The sequence below is a fragment of the Pelobates fuscus genome, chromosome 13, assembly GCF_036172605.1.
Source record: "Pelobates fuscus isolate aPelFus1 chromosome 13, aPelFus1.pri, whole genome shotgun sequence".
Classification (NCBI taxonomy): Eukaryota; Metazoa; Chordata; class Amphibia; order Anura; family Pelobatidae; genus Pelobates; species Pelobates fuscus.
In genome coordinates this window covers 12,205,282-12,230,635 of record NC_086329.1, presented here as the reverse complement: position 1 = coordinate 12,230,635, position 25,354 = coordinate 12,205,282, and the positions used below count along the sequence as shown (strand labels likewise).

The following is a 25,354-nucleotide window of genomic DNA, read 5'->3' as shown; positions in this document are numbered from 1 at the left end:
CCCCTATTGGCCGGCGCTGGTATTGCAGAGTAATCTCTGTTTATACTGAGAAAAATATCTGCATTTGTATTGCGATATTACTGCAATACTGGCACGGCCAGGCAGTCTCAAATACCATCTGGGCCAGCAAAATACCTGTCAGGAGGAAAACCTAAGAGTAGGGTGTTAAAAAAAAAAAAAGAGAGAAAAAAAATTATAAATTTTTTTTTACATTTTTTTTTTTTTTTTAAATGGGCCTATTTCATGGGCCTGGGCCTGTAGCTGCGGCTCCATCAGCCCCTATGTTAATCCGGCCCTGTGTGTAGGAGGGGGCTGGCAGCGAGCTGTAACTTACCTTTACAGCAGGTCCTGTCAGCTCCCTTCTCTCACCTCCGGTCCGGTCAGCTCCCCTGTCAAGTCCCACTGTAAGTCTCGCGGCCGCGCGGAACGTTGCCACGGTAACCCGTGGCAACGCTCTGACCCCGCGGCTCTCGCGAGACTTGCAGTGGGGAGCTGACCGGACTGGAGGTGAGAGAAGGGAGCTGACAGGAGCTGCTGTAAAGGTAAATTACAGCTCGCTGCCAGCCCCCAAAAGGACCGCCGGCTTGTAATGAGCCCGGCTGTCCTGGTCTGTATTATGGCAATGTAAGTTGCCATAATACAGACATTAACTCGAGTATAAGACGAGTGGGGGGTTTTCAGCACAAAAAATTTGCCGAAAAACTCATCTTATACTTGAGTATTTACGGTAAGTGGTAAAAACTATTTGAGACATGGATGCAGGAGCCAAAGAAAATCTTGGAGGAGGGGTGATTGTCAGCTTTTCATAATCCCAGCTCCCCAGTTTTCTATTAACAAAATTATACATTATCACAGGGGTAGGCAACATTTTAGTAGTACTGTGTCACTGGTACTTGAAGTCCCCTGGTGCGCCAGTCTTGTTTGTTATCTATGAATGTGGGCTGTCTATGGGGGCTGCTTGTGGAATTGTGTGTGGAAATGTCACATAGTGTGTTTGGTGGTTTGTGTATGAGGCTGCTTTTTGGGTTGTGTGTGTGTGTATTATTGTCAGTGATTTTATGGGGTTTGTGTGTCAGATGTTTGCATTTTTTGTATGAGGGGGAGGCTTATTCTGCAGCTTTGTGTATATCTAGCAGTGTGGGTGGCTTCCTTGGAGTCCACTGGGGTGGGCTGGCCAGGTACAGGTCAAGGGCAGGAACTGCGATAGCTACTGTGGGCTGCTCTATTTCAGCGTGGATACCCATTCACAAGTGCTGGGTATCTAAGTGCTGCAATGCGTAAATTGAGGATTGTCCCTCACCACCTTCTTTGCACTAGCAGATATCTGAACTTTCACTGCGACTGCTGATAGGCCAGAGCTTGTTTGGCTCTAGCAGCCTTGAGTGCCATGTAAAGACACCTGGCAAGCCATGCTTAGCACATGTGCCATAGGGTGCTGACCCCTGCATTATCACTAGGAATTCTGTTAGTGGCATGAGATAATCAACTCTTTTAACATAGTGTGACGGAGCTCCGGTACTCCGATACAGTACCTCTGCCAGGACCACTTCCAAGCCGCTTTGCGGCACCCTGGAACATTTCAGCCCTAGTCGCCGAAGCTTGACTGGGGTCTCTCTGCAGCATTTTTACCCGAACAGGCTGCAGCTCTCATTCCAGGCAGGTATTGTCTTCTCTGCCAATTCCTCTGCAACTTTCCTTCCAGGCAGGTATCGCCCCCTCTGCCTATTCCCTTGCAGCCCTTCTTCCAGGCTGGTATCTACACCTCTCTCTGCAATGTGACTAGCTCTTGCCTTTATAATGGCACTTGCATCTTTCAGGCCTAAATATTTAGATTTTTGTCCCTTGCAACATGGACTTTGCAGTCAGCTGACAGGTCCGAAGAATTGTCAGTTTTTACAATATCCTAATTTGCATATTGCGATCATGCAAACATTGCATTTTTCTGTTTCGCCAACGAAGGACAATGGAGTGTCATCACAAGAAATCTCCTTTTAAAAAAAGGGTATCCCAACCTTGCAAAGAGGGCAAACCCAAACCAGAGGGAAAGCAGTCCAAAACTTCCTTATGTACATGCCTTCCCAAAATAGAACCCCATTCCAGGCCAGGGCCCATAGTCAGTGGGAAGGAGGCTGACCTGCAGTCCACTCCAAGTACCAAGGTAACATAGGATTACGTTACAAATAGATTTCTATTTTTCTCATAGTTCTTAAACGGTGATCTTAAAATCTACACCAGATTTTCATTCCCCTCCCCAATTACAACACCCATGCTTTAAGATATATCCTTAAATTCAGCAAAAATCTAATGAGCAACAGTTCTTGTTATTATTTAGAATAGATAACGACATTGTGCCTACTTGGAAGTGGAGCCATCCTGAGTTTATCATGAACTGTGTATATTTATTCCAAGTAAAAAAAAAAAAAAAAATAATTAAAAATGAAATAAAATCTGATCATCACCTTGTACAGGAAATATATGAATATAAGCCAATATATATGTTTAAACTAATTTGGTGCTCAGCTCATGCAAAGATAATTGAGCTGCAATATAACCTATTCATGTTTGAACATTATAAAAAAATTGCCACATTTCAGCCAAACGGATTACCTCTCCCTCTAAATCTTCTACTTGGTTTTATTGATGACTGTGAAATGATTGGTTTTCCTTAAATTACTCTCTGTGAAAATATATGTAATGAAAGGCAGGTACCAGAGGACTTTTCCTACAAGCAAAATTAGGAAAAAAATAAAAGTTAGAGGTATCATTGCTGTTCTGTTGCTGGAGAGTTGAATTTAACTGCATTATAATGTTGACTCATTTATAAATCCCACCTGATCAAGTTTTGATAAACTGTATTTTAAAGCGATGGTAAATTCAATGGAATCCAAATTTAGGTAATGTTCACCGTGACCTCTGGTATGCATTATAATTCTTTTGTAGTGGGTCCTTGTTTTATTTTGGTTGGGTTGCCATTGATTGGAACGCAGCATCATGTAACACAACATAAGATAATCCTGTTTCATTGATTGGGCTACCAGCTGGGGGGCAGTGCCAGATTTTGTGCAAGTTTAAAGATTAAACCTTTAATGAATATCAAGTTCTATCATATCAGCTTTGCTACAGCACTGATCTCTGCACCTTAAAGGAAGTGTTAGGAAAACAAAATGTATTTCTAGCACTATATTGTCCCTCCCCAAGGCCAACACGTCCATAAGGCAGCACAGGCGGCCACCTCAGTGTGCCAGATCGGGGGGAGGGGGGGTGCAAAATTCGGAATCCACTGCCTCTGGCTGGTGACTTGGATTTTTTTAAATTACTGAAGCCTATTTGGCTCTCCTTGCAGCTAGCACACATGATCTTGGCAGTGAAGTCAGCCGGCTCCTTCTGATGATGTCATGAGGAGGGTGCGTGACTTCCACTGCTCCCAGACTCCCCAGCGGTCCTGACTTGATCTGCAGGCTCCAGCTCCTGTCTGGGCCATTCCACCCGACCATCAGGGATAAGGTGGCCCAAGGTAAACCTCAGGTAGGGGGAATACACTTTAGTTTATTTGGTTTTTTTTGTATCCAAACGTTTCTCTTTTTTTTTTTCTTTCTTTTTTTTTTCAGCCCCTCTCTACAGCCCCCACCCCCTCTTCTACCGCCCCTTTTCCCCCCTCTATAGCCCTAACTTCCCTTCCACTACAAACCCCACGTGTAGCCCTAACCCCCCTACTACAGCCCCAAACCCCCTTTTTACTTCACAAAACTCCACTACATCCCCTATTCCCTTACTACAGGCCTTACCCACCATTACAGTCCCATATCCTCCCCACTACAGCCCCTCTCCCCCGATTGCTGCACATATCCCCTATACTACAGCCCTTTCCCCCAACTGCAGCCATTAACCTACTTCAGCCCTAACCCCCCCTACTACAGCCCTTATCCCCCACTGCATTTCCTAAACCCAATAACAGCCCCTAACCCTCAACTACAGCCCCTGTACCACTCACTACAGCCCTTGCCCCCCCCCTTCCCCCACTACAGCCCCTAGCCACCTACTATAGCCATATGCTCCTCAATTAAGGGCCATTTAACCCCACTACACTGGCACTACCAGTCCCCCTCCCAAGAGTAGGTTCTGGATCTGTCCCTGCTATGTATGCCTGTGTCTGTATATCTCTGTATGATTATATGACACTCTATGTATGTCTTTTTGTATGCCTGTGTCTGTATGTCTCTATATGACTGTGTCTGCATGTCTCTGTATGCGTTGTTCAATATATCTCTGTGTGACTATATGTCTGTGTATGTATGTTTCTGCATGTCTGTGCATGCATCTCTCTGCATGTCGGTACGTCTCTGTATGACATATGTCTGTATGTCGCTGTATGACTTTATGTCTCTGTTTATATATCTCTCTATGACTGTCTGTTTTTCTCTATATGACGGTGTCTGCATGTCTTCGTATGTCTGTATGACTATGTCTGTGTTTTTGTATGACCGTGTACCTTTATGTGTAGATTGTATGCATGTATTTGTGTGTCTGTATGACTGTTTGTTTGTGTCCCTGCATATCTGTTTGACTGTGTGCCAGTATGGTTGTGTATGTTGCTATATATTTATGTCACACTAAAGGGGGTAAGAAATACAAAAGGGTGGTTATGAGACACATGCATTTTTTGGGTGGTGAGGGGGGGTGGTATGGCAAAATGCATCTTTGCTTAATTAGGTAAAAATCCTTGCACTGACCCCATTCCTCCCTCCCTCCCCCCCCCCCCCCTCTCCCTAATTTAGAAGGGAACAAAATGACAGCCTGCATCTTTACCATTGACAATAGAATTATTATTTATTGTTACAATTACCTGATGAGCATTGCCCAAATTGCCAATTGAACCACCGTCATTATTTTGTGTTCTGTTTTTATAATCCGCATTAGTTTGTGTTTTTAAGCTTTAATATTTTCTTACAGGTTCTGGACCTAGAATTTTGTTCCATAAACAATATTATTGTGGGTAGTGTTTGTTCAGAGATGGAATGTTTAGTGTTACATTTTCTGTTTCTTTTGGTGTGACAGATCCCCCTGTCTCATCGATCGGTATATACAAACTTAACCAAATGGATTGACTCATCTGGTTCGTATAACGAACTAGGTACCGAATACCTAGACCGCCCAGAACTGTTGTGTGCCCCTTGTAAACCTCTATAACACCTTGCGAAACCACAAACACTTGAACGTTCCAAATGGTCGGCCGGGAGGCCGCTGTTTATATGGCCGAACACGTGGCGGCAGCCATCTTGTTTTGTCGAACGCATCCAGCGGGGTTTGGTCGTCGAGTGCATGGAACTATAATCGAACACTCGATCAGAAGAAGCCCAAACCAGGGCGAAACGCGTTAAGTGAGGACTGGAGCACTTTGCCACTTTATTACGAGTTTGTTTTTATTCAATATTTGTTTTTTAAAATTAAAGTTAATTGCTCAAAATTACTTTGATTTATATTATTCAATTGAAAGCCTGCTGCTGTTCTACTGTTTCTGCTTCCTGTACATCCCGGGTGGGGATTCTACCACCTTAAGCGCACACCACCAGAGCAAGTTATTACTTTTATAACTGTAAGTAGTACTTCATATTACTTACAAAATACTGTGCCATTGTTTATTTTCTTCTCTGCTTCTCCCATATATCCAGCTACTAAGAATTGAATGACCAGTACTAGAAACTTCTACATATCCTGAGACTGGGATTGTACTGTCCACGTGCTAAACATGTGAGTTAGCATTTTATTGGGCTACAAGTTATTTTAATATTTACCTGACATACTGTACTATCACCTTTTTCCTATCTGATTTTTTTTTTTTAGGTCATCATAAAACCATACATCAGTGGACCTCACATAGTGTTTGTATTTGCATGAATTTGTTTAATACACTTTTCCTTTTTGGAGCTGTTTCCCTACCTCTTTCTTCCAGAGGGAAGGGAATGTATGCTAAGAGTGGGAGTGTTATGCATTGAAATACTGTTCTTATTGGTCTGTGAATATTGTAACTCTGTTCCCCACAAGGTCAATGTGGGAGTGCCCCTTGCATGGGGATTGCCATACACGGCCAAGTGTGGCCATTAATATCAGTACTAGCTTTACCCTCAACATAGAGCCTTGCCTCGTGTTTGTAGGGACCTGCTATGATCACTATACCTGCTTCTACATCGTTGGATTGATGCTTTGGGATACTTCAGCGCTCTTCACTACAGGGGGAAAGGACATTGCTGGCGGCAGAAACCCCTCCACCAGCAGGGTGGTCGTTACATTTGGTAACTGCCTTATTAAGAAGTGATTAGCTATATCAGTGGCACAAGTACGTAGTTGTGTGTGGTGTGATGCAGGGAGACAAATATTGAGGTAGGAACCTGGTGAATGGCCCCAAAACCTCATCTATCCCATTGACCCTGGGGTAATGATGGCTGACCTCAACACTATAGATCATCGGCATCAAATTAATTTGGTCTGGAGGGCCATATTGTCCACTGTGTACGGCCGAATGCAAACACATTATATAAACACACAAGCACGAACAAACAAACAAAAAAAAGCATGCGCACAGAACTTCCCATAATGTCATAAAAGTAATTTATTGCTCTCTTGCAACAATTAAAAAAAGGTGTGTTTGTGTGCAGTGTTGGCATTTGAATGCTGGGATACACACACACTGCCACAGATATGCACACACAATCAGATACACATATACACTTACAACCACACACTAAAACACGCTCAGATACATGTACACATAGACACTGACATGCACACAGATATGCACATATAAGTAAAAATTAACATAGTTTTAGCCACCAACTATCTTCCTTAGCTTTTGGGTGCAGAAGGGTGGCTTCCCTGGGGTCCAGTGGGAGCTGGCTGGCCAATATTAATGGTTGTCAGAAATGCCAGGCTTCCCTCCCCCTCTTGTGCTCCTCTGTAATGTAGGTGTAACATATTGCTCCTAACCTTGCGGTGTCTGCACCCAGCAGCTGTGCGTCTGTATAACTGACTCTTGCAGCATGTTGATGGACACCAGCCGCTGCGGACCCACGGCTAATTAGACGCACACGTTATTGACGACGTCGGTTTGCGCGTGACATCAGAACTGTAAAGCATGTATTTAAACTCAAAATTACCTTTCCTCATTGCCCTGTTGTGGTTTCCTTAGTGGTTGTCCAAGAGTGTGTTCCTGAATGGTTATATTCTCGTTTTTGACATTGGCTTCATTTTTGACTTCCCTGTATTTTGGTATCCCTTATCGTTGTGTCTCTTTCTGTGTCCCCTGACCTTGGCAAGTATCCTGACTATTCTTTGGTACGTTGAGTCCGGCCATTCTAAGGCCCGGTAATAGGTTGCCTATTAGTCCTCAGTGTGACACAATTCTACTTGCTGGATCAAGTAGTAATCCTGACAGTAGGGAAGGCAGTCTGGCACTACTGGCCTGTACTTCTGTTGGCTGCAGACCAAATGTAGCTGTCTTCCTAGCTCGGGATAATCAGAGCACTGCCGTAGATTACCACAGGACACTGCAAGTCCCATAGCTTGCGAGACCGTTGCGCATGGTCTGTACCCAGTGGAGGGGCAGACCAGATTCAGATCAGCATGCTCCTCTCCCAACTAGGTAACAACAGGAAAGGAGGAATGAATATTTGTTTTTAAATCATTAATTTAATATTTCCCCTACACAATCACTACACTCATATATACACACACACACACTATACGTGGATGACGAGGGGATGGGGGAACGCTGTGAAGATTTTTCGCACAGGGCGCCTAAAGGCCTAAGTTCGGCCCTGGCTGGGAGAAAGTAATATGAGCTAGTATCTTCCCAGCAGGCCACCGTGGGAATCTAACATTGTGACAGGGGTTCAGCCCAGAGTGCTATTAAAGGGCACCTGATCTAAGAGCCCTCATGACTCTTATGTGTGGGCTCTGCTGGCTGTATGTTTCACTGCCTTGCCATAGATGCTGCTGATGTATATTTCAGACAGGCCTTACATTTTCTGAACACCACATATGATGTAGGCCAGGAGCATCAGGAGCTCCTTCACCCTGGCTTTAGACCTTATTACCATCTTTAGCATCTATCTGGCAGTTGAACACAAGAATGTCTAGCTGTGATTTTTAAACTTTCTAGTAACTAGATGTACTAAGCTAAGCTTGCATGAGACCGAAACAATCACTTGAGGTCACTTGTAATTGTAAAATGTGATTGCAACACATCACTGAGGAGGCTGGTACTGTCCATAATTGGAGTGAAGTTCAATTTACTTGTACGATACAGAATGTATAGACAATCATTTTAGTTATATAATATATACTTTAAAGGATAAATGAGTTTTGTATGCTACATGTGTTTTTATTCCTTCATTATAAGAGTAAAAAAAAGAAAAGAAAACTTGGTGTACCATACATATAAAAAACACAAGAATTAAATAATTGAAAATCAAAATATATTTTCAGCATTACAACATGAAACTCTGTATAACAAATTCACACACACAATTTTTATAGCTCACAAACTAAACAATGGTGGTTTGGCAGAGTTTTCTATAATCCATATACAGTACATGAGACATCTTGGCTATATTTTATGTACATGCTTATGTTTTCAAGGGTGAGAGACAGGAGAGCCAACTTATAAAAGTAATTTGAAATCAATTCTAGCCAATATTGGACATGGTACGATAACAGGATAGAGTAGGGTATGCTTGAAACTGATAGGGTTGTGGTTCTCTTTTTCTATGTACCTTTTACTCTGTGTTCGTACGTCTTAATCGGACCAAAATACTTGTTGTCTGTTTGAACGAGTATTGCTACAGGTTTCTGTTGGTCTTTATTTATCTGCAATTTGAGTAATGACGAAGGGGGTTCCCCTTGCACTTCCTGTACCAGAGCTGTGAGCGGAATTTTGAGTTTTATTTTTGTCGTCTTTTTTTACTTTAGACTGTTAATAATCTTTATTTAATATACTAAATATACTACATAGTTACATAAATGAAGTGGTCATTGGTTATCACATGTACAAATGCCACTGTGTTTGAAGATGAGGCTAGTCCTATACCAGTTATATATCGGTATATTTATTATTAGTGTGGCTTTGTAAACAATCCAAAGTAAAGGTACAATAAAGGGAGAGAACAATAAAATTTTTAAGGCGATATGCCTTGTAACGTACAATGCACAGCTATATTTTGTGTTGTGTCTCCACATTGAACTTTTGGGTGACAATTTATCACCTAGAATATCTTTTTTTCCTGCCTTGTACCTTTTTCTTGATTCTATGTTCTACTTTATGCGCTATATTGAGTAAATAGTGCCTGGTACATTTTGGCTGCAGAGGAGTGAGCCTTCTGGATATTTCTAGGTCCTACATTAACCTACCCCCACTAGTTTTGGATTGTTTACTATGTTACAATAAAGTATTTTAAATTTGTTAGTAATGAGCCTCTTTGTCATTCACATGCATATTTGTACATACAACATTCCTACTGCTACCTTTCATGACACATCTCAGATTTGGATAATAGCTTTCGAGTAAATGGTACGTCTATTTTGGGGGCTTTGTTTGCAAGGGGATATGTATCCAAATGAACCTCTTGATACAGTTGTCATGACAAGTATGTATACATTTTATAGGAAGCTGACTTCAATATTTGAATGACTCCAACAATGCTGATCTATAACATCAATGCTTGAACATCTGGTGTATTCTGATGTCATTAATGGGAGCTAAAATATATTAATCTGAACTTAAAAACTACTTGTTGCTCATTTCACACTCAGCTTTGCGTTCATAGAGAGTGCTAAGCGACTCTGACAAGTTAATTTGCTGAAATGAGAACCATTGCAGCCAATTAGTGAATATACAGTTGCCAACTGCTGGATTTATACAAAAGATGCTGTTCCACAAATCTACATGTACAAAAGGCTTTCATGACAAAGGTCAGCATTTTAATTATGATAACTGTTGCCTTACATTGCTCAAACCTTACCTAAGCATAAATATTGAATTTTCTCTGTTCCTTATAAATTGTAAAACCTGATAAAATGTAATGAAAATATATATATTCTATATATATATATTTTATTACATTTTATTATTTTCATATCATTTTTATATATATATACACACACACAACAATGATATTTGGCACTAAATTTTACTGCATATTTTAGAAGCTATGCTATCGAAAGTGTCATCATTTTACTTTTTATTGGATTGATATTCTTTACTAAACCCTATGCTATTTAAATTGAGGAACGGTGCTGTAATAACTATTTTTTTTTCTATTATCTTTAACTGAACTGACCAGTTTATTTTAGATTTTTAAAGTTGTTTAAGGGAAAAGTGATACCTGCTCAGAAAACCCAGTTAGTGTTTTGTGGAACAGCATCTTTAGCTCATTTAAATGAACGTATCAATTTTTTTTCCTTCATCCCTGTGATCCCTGAATTTAATTTGATTATTTTAACCCAATAAGAACCAGTAACAGTCCATCAAAACATCTAGGCATTCCATTGAAGAGTTCAATAGAACAGTACGCAATATACGCAATAAATGGAACATTACATTTTGGAAAAGGCTCTAGACCAGATTTTTTTTTTATGATGACAAAGAACTGGCCCTTCAAGGGGTTAATCTAATCTGTATCTTTGGCATTGCGTTTAGCTCTCCTTTGGCAATATTTGTTACTGATCTACAATCAATATTTATTAGGAGATTTAAAATATGTACATGTGTTTTCTAAGACAAATATATAATTTTTATGTAGTGCATATCTGAAATTAAATTCTATATTAAAATCTGCCATGTACACGTACTTCAAAAAAATATCTCACCATTTTTGGGGATCAACCCTCCAAACACATCACTTGTTGCAATATTTGACTACAAAAATATTTTAATTTTTTTTTTTTTTTTTACAGAATATATTAGATTTGTAATGTACTACCCATATGTGCATTACCATGGCTTGTATTTAATCTAGTAAATCGTTAACATCGTAAGAAACGTTCAAAGAAAAAAGCTTAATCTGTACAGGTGTGTAACATTCAAAACGCTGTCATATGACAATACAAAGCTAAAAAAAAAAAATGCACACTTTTTTTTTCTTCTTCCACTAAACACAAACTATAGATAAAAATATAGAATATGTGAAATCTCTCATATTACACTCAGCTACACCATGTAAAAATGTGGTATTTGCCCTTGCAACAGTAACAAGAATGCATATCTGTAAAAGCCTACATCATTTACGTTTTAGCGCGTGACTTTCTAAACCTGCCTCAATTCTTTTACCTGCCAACTCATTCATCCAAGTAGTGTTTTATGTCATTGCAGATCTACTTTAAAGTGGTCATCATTCTTTCACTCTGTAAATTAGCAGCTGAGAGTTTTGTGCCAAATGACTGCTAGCGTAACCCATCCTGTAAATCACATTTTCTGTAGCATAAGGCACAATATGATACGAGTGCAGTTCTTCATAGTATAATGACTGGGAGCAGACACCCTTCACCATAAGTTTCAGCCGTTTTCTCGAATCACTATATGTGGCATTGCAGGTGGATTCTTCTTTGAAATAGTCATAGGCTTCTCTGTCAACTTCAAGGTGTATCTTCCTGAGCAAGTTATTGATTAACACTGATCTCCGCAAGTAGACTTCTGGATCTTCTAAAAAACGGAGTTTCTCAAGAGATAGTTTAAGAATACAAGTTCTGTCCTCCGGTAATATCAGGTGCTAAAGAATCGAACCGAAAAGGGAGAGAAAAAAAAAAAAAATTTCTTAAAATATTTTGTAGTCTTTTTATAGCACTCACTCTTTGTCACACTCCTATATAATGTGAAAATTTGAATCTCGCACCAACTACCAAAGTATCACAGTTGACAAAATTGGATTTTACACCGACAAAAGTAAACTTGCCTAAACATACAAATGCAATATAAAGCCACAGTTAATTTTGTTTGATTATTTAATGTTGTGGAATGGATCATTCAATTCTTATTTCATGTGCAAGACCCAAGAGATATCCAAATCAAAGTCACTCATTTTTTTTTCTTAAATTTCAATCATCGCTTTATCTAGGGTCCCATTACCTAACTCTCTCTACAACTAAATATTCTTCTGCAGAATAAAGTTAATACCCACACTTAAATAAAAATCTTTCAGTGGTTCTCAACAGCAGATGATCTTTCAAAGTACTGTCCTCCTAACTAGATCAAAAATTGTGTGCAGAATGCACTGTGGTTCTTTGTACCCTGGGTGAATGCTCATTATTGTGCCTCCTCTCATTAAGGGGGAACAAGCAAATAAAACATGCAAAATAATTGGGTAGGGTTGGATGGCAAGCTCCAAAGTACTGTTGGTTTTCAGCCAGTATAGTAAAAGCAGAATTAGTATTCCTTTTTAAAAGTTTGTCATTGCTTACTGAATGGCTAGTACTGTCATCATACAAAGAGGTAATTGTCTGACAGAACCTAATTAAATACAAGTGGGCATACTGTTTTATTTCAATCTCATATAGAGAAGACCCAATGATATTACACAAATATGAATAAAAGTAAAATTATAGGAGAGATTATTTTATTTAACCCCTTAAGGACCAAACTTCTGGAATAAAAGGGAATCATGACATGTCACACATGTCATGTGTCCTTAAGGGGTTAAGAAATACCTCTTCCAACAAGGCGTTTATCTGAGGTTAGAGCCCCAGCCAAACGCAATGTTCCAGATCCACTTTAATTTACAAACCATATGGCTGAATAAATAGCAGAATTGCAAAGTGAAACTCACTTCTGGAAAATAACCGTGGTAATTTTTATGTAAATTTTCTTCGGCATATTTTCTCTTAAAGTAAGCTACTTTCGACGTTGTTGACGAATTGGTCTTTCTTGGAGTAGATCTGCTGTGCAAATATAAAAGTCTCTACTGACCATTACACAGATTAGTCCTGCAAGAAAAACACATATTAAGATGCTTACACAAATACACAGATTCATTCCGTAAATCTGCAAGTTGTCTGGCGGACAGGTGAGAGTGATCTTGGGTCGGATAACAAAGAGTAACACTTTGATATTAGGGGTGTGAGTGGGGTTGTGGCTGTTCTGTGAAATTCTAAGTGACTTTTTAGTAACAGTTTATGCAACTAAAATGTAATTTAGTACAAGAACAATGTGTATTATTTATACAGACTGATTTCTAGACACTAGACATTTATTGGAGTTTAAAGACCCATTACTGTGAGTATTATTGCTGTGGAGCTCTGTTATACACTCAGTCTCATTACTGGGAGTATTATTGCTGTAAAGCTCTGTGATACACTCAGACACATTACTGGGAGTATTATTGCTGTGGGCTCTGTTATACACTCAGACACATTACTGGGAGTATTATTGCTGTGGAGCTCTGTTATACACAGACACATTACTGGGAGTATTATTGCTGTGGAGCTCTGTTATACAATCAGACAAATTACTGGGAGTATTATTGCTGTGGAGCTCTGTTATACACTCACACACATTACTGGGAGTATTATTGCTGTGGAGCTCTGTTATACACTCAGACACATTACTGGGAGTATTATTGCTGTGGGCTCTGTTATACACTCAGACACATTACTGGGAGTATTATTGCTGTGGGCTCTGTTATACACTCAGACACATTACTGGGAGTATTATTGCCGTGGGGCTCTGTTATACACTCAGACACATTACTGGGAGTATTATTGCCGTGGGGCTCTGTTATACACTCAGACACATTACTGGGAGTATTATTGCTGTGGGCTCTGTTATACACTCAGACACATTACTGGGAGTATTATTGTTGTGGAGCTCTGTGATACACTCAGACACATTACTGGGAGTATTATTGCTGTGGAGCTCTGTTATATAGTCAGACACATTACTGGGAGTATTATTGCTGTGGGCTCTGTTATACACTCAGACACATTACTGGGAGTATTATTGATGTGGAGCTCTGTGATACACTCAGACACATTACTGGGAGTATTATTGCTGTGGAGCTCTGTTATACACTCAGTCACATTACGGGGAGTATTATTGCTGTGGAGCTCTGTTATACACTCAGACCCATTACTGGGAGTATTATTACTGTGGAGCTCTGTTATACTCTCAGACACATCAACAATATGGAGCTCCTAGAAAAGGGGGACAATTAGTATAGAAAAGAGGGGCAGAGGGATTTGGGCCTTAAATAGGGACTGTTCTTCCTCGATAGGGACACTGGGGAGGTATGGAAAGGTCTGATCGTAACCAATATTACGTGCGCTCTGCACTGAAACCGGTTCCACTGACAGAAAGCCAGTTTAAGCTCAGAGTCTCCTAATATCCAAAGATAAATGGCTTATTGTTGCCTGGCAATACCTGTGGCTGCTACACCTTTTATAGATATTTATCAATGTAAATAATTCTAGTAGTAAATCAGCCCTAAAAAGGAGCAGCTATTAAAATACCGTGGAACCCCCTGTAAGTTATCACCTGAAGAGCAGAGGATGGGAGTGCCGGTGAATATTGTGCAGATGTTGGAAAAGGGGATGAAGCATCCCGTACTTTGGTAATGGCCCCAGGTGCCTCGTTACCTTGCTACAATGCTTCCCCAAAGCCGGCAATCAGCTGTGACATATCCTCCCTTAGACAGACTAGGAAGACTGAGCCTAGAGAGACTGAGCGTGATGGGGTGGGGGGGAAGGGGCCACTATTTTTTTTTTTTTATCATTTAAAATCAGGTGGTGGCTTCTGGAAGCCTTTTCATCTTAACACTTTAAGGACCAAACTTCTGGTATAAAAGGGAATCATGACATGTCACACATGTCATGTGTCCTTAAGGGGTTAATTTTGTTCTTCTTCATTGTTGACTCCACTGACTCCTAAAACTTGCCTCTCCCTGCTGTGTGACTCCTCTACAGGTGTAACAGGCGCCAGGCAGGAAGCAGTTCACTCTTGGCACCCATTAATGGTTGGAACTCACAACTACCAGAATTTTCATCATGCTAGTTTGTATCAACAAATCCATGCCTAAATTCTGCAGCTCGGTTTTCAATCATTACAGTTAGGTGCTTAGTAAAGAAACGCAGTACATCTTATCACAACATTCAATGTTGGATTTAGATCAAACTCTAGGGGTCACTCTTGGTCATCACATAGAAAACATTTAAATGCCTTCTGAATCAAGATATTGGTTGTATTTACATGTCCATAAACCTGTGTTGGGTGTTTCTGTGGACTACAAATTAAAGGTTTAGTAATAATGATATTTGTACCTGAAATAAATAACTGGAATGATTATTTCAAATGATTTTGAAATGTTAACATTGCAATGATAAAGACAAAATTGTGTATAAATCCTTTTGTCCCGCAGCAATGCAAATATTTATTTTTCATTGTAAACGTATTGAGGGGGGAGGGGAGGTTGGTTGTTGTGTTGTTGTTTTTTTTCTTTTTGTGTTTTTAAAAAAAAAATGTTTTATTTGTTTATATTATTTATAGAAAATATAAACCTAAAGATGCTTTGGCTCTCCAACTATATAACTATGTACAATAATATAACTTTTTTCTTCAAGCATTATAACCATTACAGTCGTCTGTAGTGGTTATGGTATGAGAAGTACCCTGGTGCCATTCCCTGGTAAGGGGGCAAACCATTTTACGAAGTGTATAATATTCATCTAGTTTTTTTCCCCCAAACATTTGGCTATGTCCAATTTAATTCCTTCTCTACCGCCCCCCCATTCCTGTTTATTCCACTTTCATCCCTTCAGGACCATCCCAAACCTGCCCCCCTCGCCATCCCAGTTTCTGCTACTCTACATTTCCCCTTCATCTCCTAGTTGACTATTCCTACCTCCTCTTCATTCTAAAATTTTAGTTTGCATTTCAGTCAATAGGCTGTTTTGTGAGTTTTTTGTTTAATTTTGTTCTGTTTTTATGTTATGTTCTTACTATTTTCTATTTATGGCAAAGCTTTTAGGTGTATTATTTTCATCTAAAGATGGCCATTTCCATGAATGGCAGATAAGTACGTGTAGGCAATTTTACATTGTACATCATTAGTAGATAAGAAGTTGAGCATCTGCCTAGCACTTTACTTAACACAAAATCCCCTGTCCAAAACATGTACCCATATGGCAGTAGGTCATTTCATTAATTTTCTAAAACCCCCACCAACTGCCTTGTATATACTAACCCTCATCCTGCACACCTGAGTTGAATGAAGGCAGGACGCAAGGTTCTCTTCTGGTTCTTAAGTCTTAAATGCTCCCACATTTGATGAATTTCCCATTCCACCACCAAACCAGAGATGGGGGAAACATGTGGGTCTTTGGGGTGCGGAATACACTTTGGCTCTCTTCTCTTTTATATGTGATCAACAATACTGAGAGCACCCACAGCTCATGGCATGGGTAGAAAGTGTAGCAGGAGTGGGGTACATGTACTTTCCTGCTGTGTTAGAACTCCCTGCTGGGGGGGGGAGGGAGGGAGATCAAGGCAATTGGGGAAGGACAACATGCTCACCCCCATGGTTAAAAGCAGTTTAACTGCTTTTATTTGCCAAAATGAAAGGTTCTTATTTGGGTTATTTGTTTGCTTTAATTATTTTAAACTAAGAGCTGCGAATGGCTTCATAATGACGACATATCAACTAGATTTATTCTTTGTGAAAACACTCTCACATCACAAGTCATAGATTTATTCCAACCCACGTAAGTTGGCAATGGTAAGCTTAAAGAAGCTTTGACGTGCACCTTACATTTTGTGCTATCACCAAGATTCTTTTGCATTAGTAACCTTGTATTCAAGGTTAAAAAATACGAATTAACAATAGACAAATATGGTTTACTGCAAATCATGTAAAAAGGCTAAGTTATATGAACTGTTATAAAAATGAATCCATAGTTCCCCAGCAGTTCCTGGGACGGATACAATTGGAATCTAAATGCTGGATGGGATAAAAATGTTAAATCTCAATCTCAAAAAAACAATTAACAAATTTTTCGACAGATGATTAATATGCAATTTTTGTTGTTATTTTTGGGTTTGCAATTGGGGGGGCAGTAAAGTGTAGGGTAAAAAAAAAAAGTTTGTCCCTACAAAGTTTAGCAATTCATTTATTAATAAATAGACAAACTGCAACCTAATTATACCCAAAATGTCAACATGGGGGCTGGTTCAGGAATTTCACTTCCAGGAGGTAGATACAATTTAAATAATAACCTAGATCGTAAAACCAGATCGTTGGCAAGTGATTATAAGGTTTTGCTTCCTCCTGTTTACTAGATGTTAAAGAAACTGGCGTGGGTCCCCAAGGGCCATATTGCATCAGTGGAGAGCTGTAGTCACAAGACTTGTCTCCATCCTGGACACCATTGGAGAAGGAGGGAAAAATAAAGGACTTGAGTAAGCCAGGAGATTGTGAACCCCACCTGTTTCAAAGCTCAGTCTATGGAAAATGTTCCACCTTCATCAATATAAAAACCTCACTCATTGCTTGACTAATATGTGACTTGTGTCCCTTCTGTATATTAGGTGAGGAGATTGAAATCTGCCCAAAGTTTCATCTTGGAACTTCATTATGGGGTATTCGTTATTGGGAACTCTGGGATTGTCCTTTACTGATGGGCCTCGTGGGCCAGTTTATTTCTATATTTTGGTGCTATTTAGACAGAACTCCATTTATATTGGGTTTTTTTTATGATATGTTGGGTCAATTCTGTAGTGCTTTGGTTATTTTGTAATGTTATAATTCAGTTTCATTCTTCATAATATTTGTTAGATATAGTGAATTTAAGCTCATAGGGTTTGAAATGCAGAGTTTGTTTCTGGTAGAATTTCATTGTAGAATTCACCATACGTGAATTACTCTCTAGATTTGCTCAAATCTATTTATTTATTTATTTATTTTGGGGGGGGGAGGTTGTTAGTCAGCACTGAGTTACTGTTGCCTTAAAAATGCAGACTTTTTGTGGGGTTTTTTTTTGTTTGTTTGTTTTTCTTTCTCTCGTTTTGTACTTTACACATAATTGTTCTGATAAAACACAATTTGCCCTGTTATTTTAAACTAAGTAATAAGCTAAAAAACAATCGGTGAATTGATGTCTTTTAATAGTTTTATCTATAATCCCAAATATAACAGGGACTTGTATAATGTGTGCACAGCATACAAGTACTTGTACTGGCTGTCGAAAACATAGCTTCTCTTTATGCTGTTATCAAGTTAGGGACAGGATACGAATAGTTACTGCAATATTTTGTTGAAGGGGGGAGAGGCATAAGCAGCAATTATAAGCTGAAAAAAAATCTAAGGAGTTTGTTCACAAAATTAAGAATTGCAAAATGTAGTTCAAAATTTACCAGCATGGAGAAACAATCTAAAAACTGTTACTATGGAAAAATGTATTTTCATATTTTGTTTTGGGGGAGGGGGTTTGGTTACATTTTGCAATTTTTATTTAACTCCTCACATTCTATTGTTTAGTAAATATACTCTGTTTACTAAAGTAATATTGTTTTACAATAAAAATTGAGAAACCCCTCCATAAACTCAAAATTCCTAACTTCTAGAATACAAAATATGCTATGGCGGTAATAATAAAAAAGAATTTGCACAATTCTGGTTCTGAAACCATTCGTTCATCAAATTCTTAATTCCCTGGGCAATTCTCCATAATAGTCTTGTCCTGGCTTTGCTCCCACTATCACACTTTGTGTAAAATAAAATTAAAAATCCATATTTAATAATCATTTTCTGTTTGATGTATAAATATTACCCTATGGAAAGGACGAGCACCCCCTACCAAAACATTTTTTTTTAAATTGTTATCAATGTGAATTTTCTATTGAATATTCTTTCTCTTGTGGCTTATTCCTTGAGTGCGCTGGGGAAAATGTCTATATTTTCCTAAAAATCCACTGCCGTTATTAAAATAAATTGTTTATCCATTATGCACTAAACCAACTAATCTGATTTTAACCCCTTAAGGACACATGACATGTGTGACATGTAATTATTCCCTTTTATTCCAGAAGTTTGGTCCTTAAGGGGTTAAACAATGTTACGAAAAATCCTAACTGTACTCTGAAGCCTATTTATCAAATTACATTGCAAAGTCACCTCGTTCGATGGATTTCGCACAACTATAAACATGGCCATAGCATGTGATACTTACAAATCAGTCTGCAATGTGTCTTACACGGAAATCATCAAAGGTCCGTCTTAGCTTCCTGCCTGGCACAGCTAGCATTGCTTTGAAAGATCTCCTGCTAAGAAGATATACCAGTGAGATAACTGTTCAGAAACACAATATTAACAGAGAAAGGGAAAAAATGATGCAACAGCTCTCTGTGCGATCAAAGGGAAACAATAATTAGCATGGAACTGTACTAATTAGTGATAGCGTTATCATTTATGTCCATGGTGGATTACCATTCTAGGTAAAGCTAAATAAAGCAAATTTATTTGCAATTATTCTCTCTGCACGGTTACCGTGGGAGATAAACAAATGTAGTGTAATAATAACTGTGCACATCCTTTGTCTCTGAACGCAAGACATCCAACTCGTTCTCATCTCAGGGACCCCTGCCGACATGGATTAATAGTATTGTTATTGGAAACCAAATTACTACTATACAGCTATATAAAAAAAATGATCAAATATATCCGGAATATTTATTTATTTATTTATTTATACAACATAATAATAATGTTTTATGTGCACTGTACAGCCCAAACAATGTAAGTGCTTAGAGAAGAGATGACCTTCATGTAGAACCCCAACTGCTGTTGAAATACAACTCCCAGACTCTGCGATTGAATCTGTGCCAGCTTACCTTTCGCTGACCGTGTTATAAATATCTGAGTATCAGTGCAGTATTGCTAAGAGATGACAAAAATTCTGCTAATCAAATAAATCTGTTTTAGCTTACTCCTTCAGTTTATGTGTACTTATTAGGCTTATTTAACGTATTTTAACTCTTGTGAGCGTTTTCTTTTCATCAAACCATACATTCAAGTATCAATCTTTGCAATGACTGTGTCCATTCTGACTTTTATCCCTGGGGTGCCATTGGGGTATCACCAGGGCCGGATTAACATAGGGGCTGATGGAGCTGCAGCTCCAGGCCCAGGCCCATGGAATAGGCCCATTTAAAAAAAAAAAAAAAAAAATTTTTTTTTTTTTTTTACACACACTACTCTTAGGTTTGCCACCTGACTGGTATTTTACTGGTTTGCCACCTGACTGGTATTTGAGGTTGCCTGGCTGTGCCGGTATTGCAGTAATACCGGCAATACAAATGCAGGTATTTTTCTCAGAATAAATGGAGATTACTCTGCAATACCAGCACCGGCCAGTAGGGGTCACTGTGTGTGGAGAGAGGCAGGGATAGGAAGTTACAGCATATCCCTGCCGCTCTCTACTACTTACTGATCCGTGAGGGAGCAGCAACACAGCACAGAGTCCAGACTACAGCTCAGGTAAGAGAGGGATGGGGGGAAAGGCAGCAGGGACACATGGGGACACTGAGACACTATGGGACACTGAGACACTAGGGGACATATATGGACACAGACACTAGGGGACAAATGGGGACACAGACACTAGGGGACACTGAGACACTAGGACACATAGGGGAGACACTAGGACACAGACACTGGGAGACCTGGAAACACTGAGACACTTGGGGACACTGGAAAACATGGGGACACTGACACTAGGGGACACATGAGGATGCTGTGAGACATAGGGACATTGGGAGACACTGAGACATTGGAACACGGAGACACTATGTCCCCATTTCTCCCAGTGTCCCCATGTCCCCCATCCAGTGTCCCATGTCACTCAGTGTGCCTAGTGTCCCCATGTGTTCCAGTGTCCCCATGTCTATGTCCACAACTGTCCCCATGTCTCCCAGTGTCCCCAAGTGTCTGTCTCCCAGCCAGTGTCCCCTAGTCTCCCAGTGTCCCCTAGTCTCCCAGTGTCCCCTAGTCTCCCAGTGTCTGTTCCCATGTCTCTGTGTCCCTAGTGTCTTAGTGTCCCCAAATGTTTCAGTGTCCCCATGTCTCCCAGTGTCTGTGTCCCTAGTGTCTCAGTGTCCCCATTTCTCCCAGTTTCCCTAAATGTTTCAGTGTCCCCATGTCTCTCAGTGTCCCCATGTCTCTCAGTGTCCCCAGTATCTTAGTGACATGGGGACACACTGAGACATTGAGACACTGGGAGAAATGGGGACACTGAGAGACTAGGGGTTCGGGCGACATGGGGACACTGACACTGTTATACATAGGGACACTGAGACACTGGGTGACTTGCGAGACTGAGACACTGGGAGCAATCCATCTATACAGCAGAATCAAACTGTGAGTAGTTTGTTGGTGATTTTACAGAGTTTTCTCTGATGTCACTCCTTGTGATTATACAAATGATTAAGACTGGTATTTTTTCCAAGAAAGGTGGCAACCCTAACTACTCTTCACATACTCTTTTGCTTAAAGGAGCACTATAGGGTCAGGAACACAATCATGTATTTCTGACCCTATTATGTTAAAACCACCACCTTGGCCCCTTCTTGCCTCCCTAAGTATAGTGAAATATAACGTAATAATGTATTCAAGTCTGCAGCTGCTTGCTCTGCCTCTGAACTGACTGTCTGCTGACATCATCAGAAGTGGTGGTCTGAGCAAATTACAATACTTCCCCATAGGATTGGCTGTCAACTAGGCAGATCAATGGCAGAGCCAGCACAATTCCAATCAGCATCTCCTCATAAAGATAAATTGAATCAAACCTTTTTCCCCCTGCCCATTGACTTCCTGCTTCACTGGACACTGCTGTTGGAGGTTATGGATTTACTTGAAAGATGAAAGCAAAAATTAGAGAGAGATTAGCATAGAGTATGTGTTTTCTTATAGCTGCATCCTATGAGTTTCCCTCCAGCACCATCTCCATCAGATACAGGACGCTTGGGAGGTATGACTGTTTTAGTGTTTTTGGTCAATAAGATTCCGTAATTAGGCCCATCATAATTGTCAGCACCAGGTCCACTGTGCTCTTAATCCGGCCCTGGGTATCACCTGTGGTACAAGTGTGTTATTTAAATTTCGCTACAATATTAGGCCATGGAGCAATCCTTATAGCTTTTATAAAGATCTGGATTATTTCACAAAATCATACAATCAGGTTTGCTAAAAGATAAACCCATTTCTGAATCTATTCCTCTGTTTCAGTCTCTGTATAGAGTAGCTCAAGCAATGCAATAAACATAAAGTCCATTGCAAACGTACAAAATAAAATCCTGATGAGAGAGCATTTCTTGCTGTGGAACATAGTATTTTTTATATATGATGTCATATGTATATATAATAAGATATATCATTGATTTGACACCGCCACCCATAGAATATTTTCTGATAAGTTTAGTTTTAATATATATAAAAATTGTTGTAATTCCCCATCTAGCATTAACACAACGAACATAAACAAAGTTTGATGCATCCACACAGAAAATGATTTCAATAATGTTTCATATAAATTATCTTCTTTACGTGTGTGTGTGTGTTTGTGTGTATGTATGTGTATATGTGTGTGTATGTATGTATATATATATATATATATATATATATATATATATATATATAGATATATTTATATATATTATATATATTTGCGTGCCCCAAAATGTAAAATGATTTGTGCTTGTAAATATATAAAACTACTTTTTGTTTTTTCACCCCTCTAGACGGTAAATATCACTCTGCACTCTGACATGATGGGCCTCTATAATATCCAATCTGCCCCTCTGTGAAATTAAAGGTGCATCACCAGTTCACCTATAGTAAGTATTTATATTAAATTATATTATACACCTGATACACGTGCTTATAAGAAATCCAACGTTTTTTTATATTCCTGTTCAGCTGTTCCTGTTTAAATATACTTTATTTAGTTTGTTTTTTGTTATATAGGTTTTTATTTTATTCTACAGTTACAAATGCACTGTAACACTGTATCAATATTCACTCTAGATATCTAGTTACATTTTCCTTGCATGTATAGTGTGCACATATATTCACATATAAAATACCTGGTCATACTCCCCCCCCCCCCCCCCCCCCCATTTACACCTAATAATATACAGGTCATGTACTGTTGTAAAATACTGTTGTCTCTAATAGTTTTAAAGGCTGTATCTTGTGTTTATGTGTGTATATATAATATACATAAACATTATTATTATTATTATTTTATTATTTATATAGCACCAGCAAATTCTGTAGCGCTGTACAATGGATACACATACACACCAGGCATCCCTGCACTGTGAGTACTTGCTTCTCCCAGCTGTCTTGTACTATCTATAAGAAGCACTAATTCATCAAATTAACCCACAATGATGCATCCTTGAATTACAGACTTATATTTTGTATTTGTTGCACAGATGGTAAAATAAAACAAGTACAGTAAAAGTGACAGGTAGACACACAGACAGATCAGACAAATAAATGAGAGTGATGAGAGAGAGAATGTTGTAAAGACATATTGGTTGTAACTTATATGAGAATAGTGTAAATAATAATATTAAATTACCTCCTTTTTAATAAGCAGCCAGTCTGACTCTTACAGCACCAGATAAATCGGTCCCATTGCCCTCTCCGTAGAATGTCAGGGTCGGCGACAAGTTCTCCAGTCCCTGGTCCCAGTCACAGTCAGCCAGGTGCTGCTCACTGCTGCAACGCTGCCTACTCGCCGCCTCCTGATTGGTCCTCAGGGTGGAGCCGCAGGAAGGAGGCAGACAATCAGCGTTGCCAGGGTAGCATTGCTAAGCGACGGTGACGCTTACAGCATCCAGGGGATGCTCACTCACTAGGCTGGGCTAGCACAGCAGAGGAAGCATCATGTGAGATGCTGTGTTTGTTAAAATAATAAGTCGCACTCATTAAAAGGAACGTGTGGGAGGTGTGTGTGTATGTGTGGATTTTTTTTTCTTTTTCCCTTTAGGCTGAAGACACTTTTTAAAGACATTCCCATGCTTGACAAGTTTTGGTGTCTTTTTTTAGCTGCTCGTTAATGTCTCTTGTTGCAGGACGTGGGTCTGTGAGTCACAGCCTTGTAGTCAGCATTGTTATCGTTTATTTATAAACATCGGCAGCACAGTAACATTGGAGCTGCTAGCTTGACATTAGGAAAGGAATCCCACAATTATCTTTTAACTAAAACACTGGAAAAATATTTAGTGCAGACTGGAGGTTGAATTATAGCTCTGGTGTTAAATGGGGAACAATCGCTTCTCCGGAAAATCCAGCATTTAATAAAACATTGAAATTCCCCTGAAACTTGTGTTAAGGGAACACTCCAAGTACCATAACCACTACCGTGCGCAGTAGTGATTATGGCGCCGGGAGTGCCCTGATTTCTCCCCATTGTTAAGCGTAAAAGCATTTAGTAGCAGTTTGACTCTTATTTGGGGTTCGATGGGTGCCACTCCACACGTCCCACTGCCAGAAGCTCTCTACATTGAACTAAACTGGTAGGGCGGAGCAGCCAATGCTCTAATCCTGCACTGGGGGATTAGCACAGGAAAGCCAATGGAAGCTTCTTAGCAGGAACGTCCACCTCTCCTCCCGGCAGACAGGAGACGTTGAGCGGCATTCTATGGACCCTAGGTAAGAAGTCAAACTATTACTAAACAGTTTGACACCTTACATTCATGGGGCACCATAATAACACAGCACAATATAGTAGTTATGGTGCATGGAGTGTTCCGTTAACTGTTTTTCATATGATGCTTTGTTTTCTTTGCTGTAATGTATATTGAAAATGTAGCAAATTACATCACAATCCAGTTCAGTCCTGGCACAGTCTGGCACACACTGTAAATGATGAGGAGGAGAAAGATACATTGTTTCTTCTTCTAGTCACTAGTATTAAGTTAAATGACCTGAAAAGACAAGCGATAGGGAACCATGTTAGAGGCACTCGTTTCCATGGTAAGAGTGAAATTTTATGTTTGTTGTCTTTTTCTCATCTCAGAAACTGGTATTTGTCAAATAACGTAGATAAATAAGTACTGTTAAAATCTTGGGGATTTACAGTTCTCTCGTTAAACCTTTCAATATTGCTGCGGATTTAATAGATCTAATCCCCAGGCACAGATGTGATCGGATAGCATGCAGACAATACTCCTGTGCTGGTCTGTGTGTCCTGGGGAACCTGGTAGAACAGGACAATTTGTTATTCCTGGGGTCACACTATCCCCCCCCTGGCCCCCTCTGCCTCAGGAGGAGGTTTGTGCAATGTGGGCATTAACATTTTACATGCTCGCTCTCTG

General features: G+C 39.6%; 1 long non-coding RNA gene across 3 annotated transcripts; it reads right to left on the bottom strand.

Annotated features, from left to right (window-relative positions):
- Nucleotides 1–10,167: 10,167 nt before the first annotated feature.
- On the bottom strand, nt 10,168–23,751 carry LOC134582338 (uncharacterized). 3 transcript variants are annotated; one of them, XR_010086264.1, is made up of 4 exons: nt 23,614–23,751; nt 19,201–19,294; nt 12,813–12,969; nt 10,168–11,759 (listed from the first exon to the last, which is right to left on the bottom strand). It is a non-coding gene; the product is annotated as an uncharacterized LOC134582338 (long non-coding RNA). The 3 variants fall into 3 exon arrangements; XR_010086263.1 differs by having other exon boundaries at nt 19,201–19,291; XR_010086265.1 differs by having other exon boundaries at nt 12,813–12,924; nt 19,201–19,291.
- Nucleotides 23,752–25,354: the final 1,603 nt, after the last annotated feature.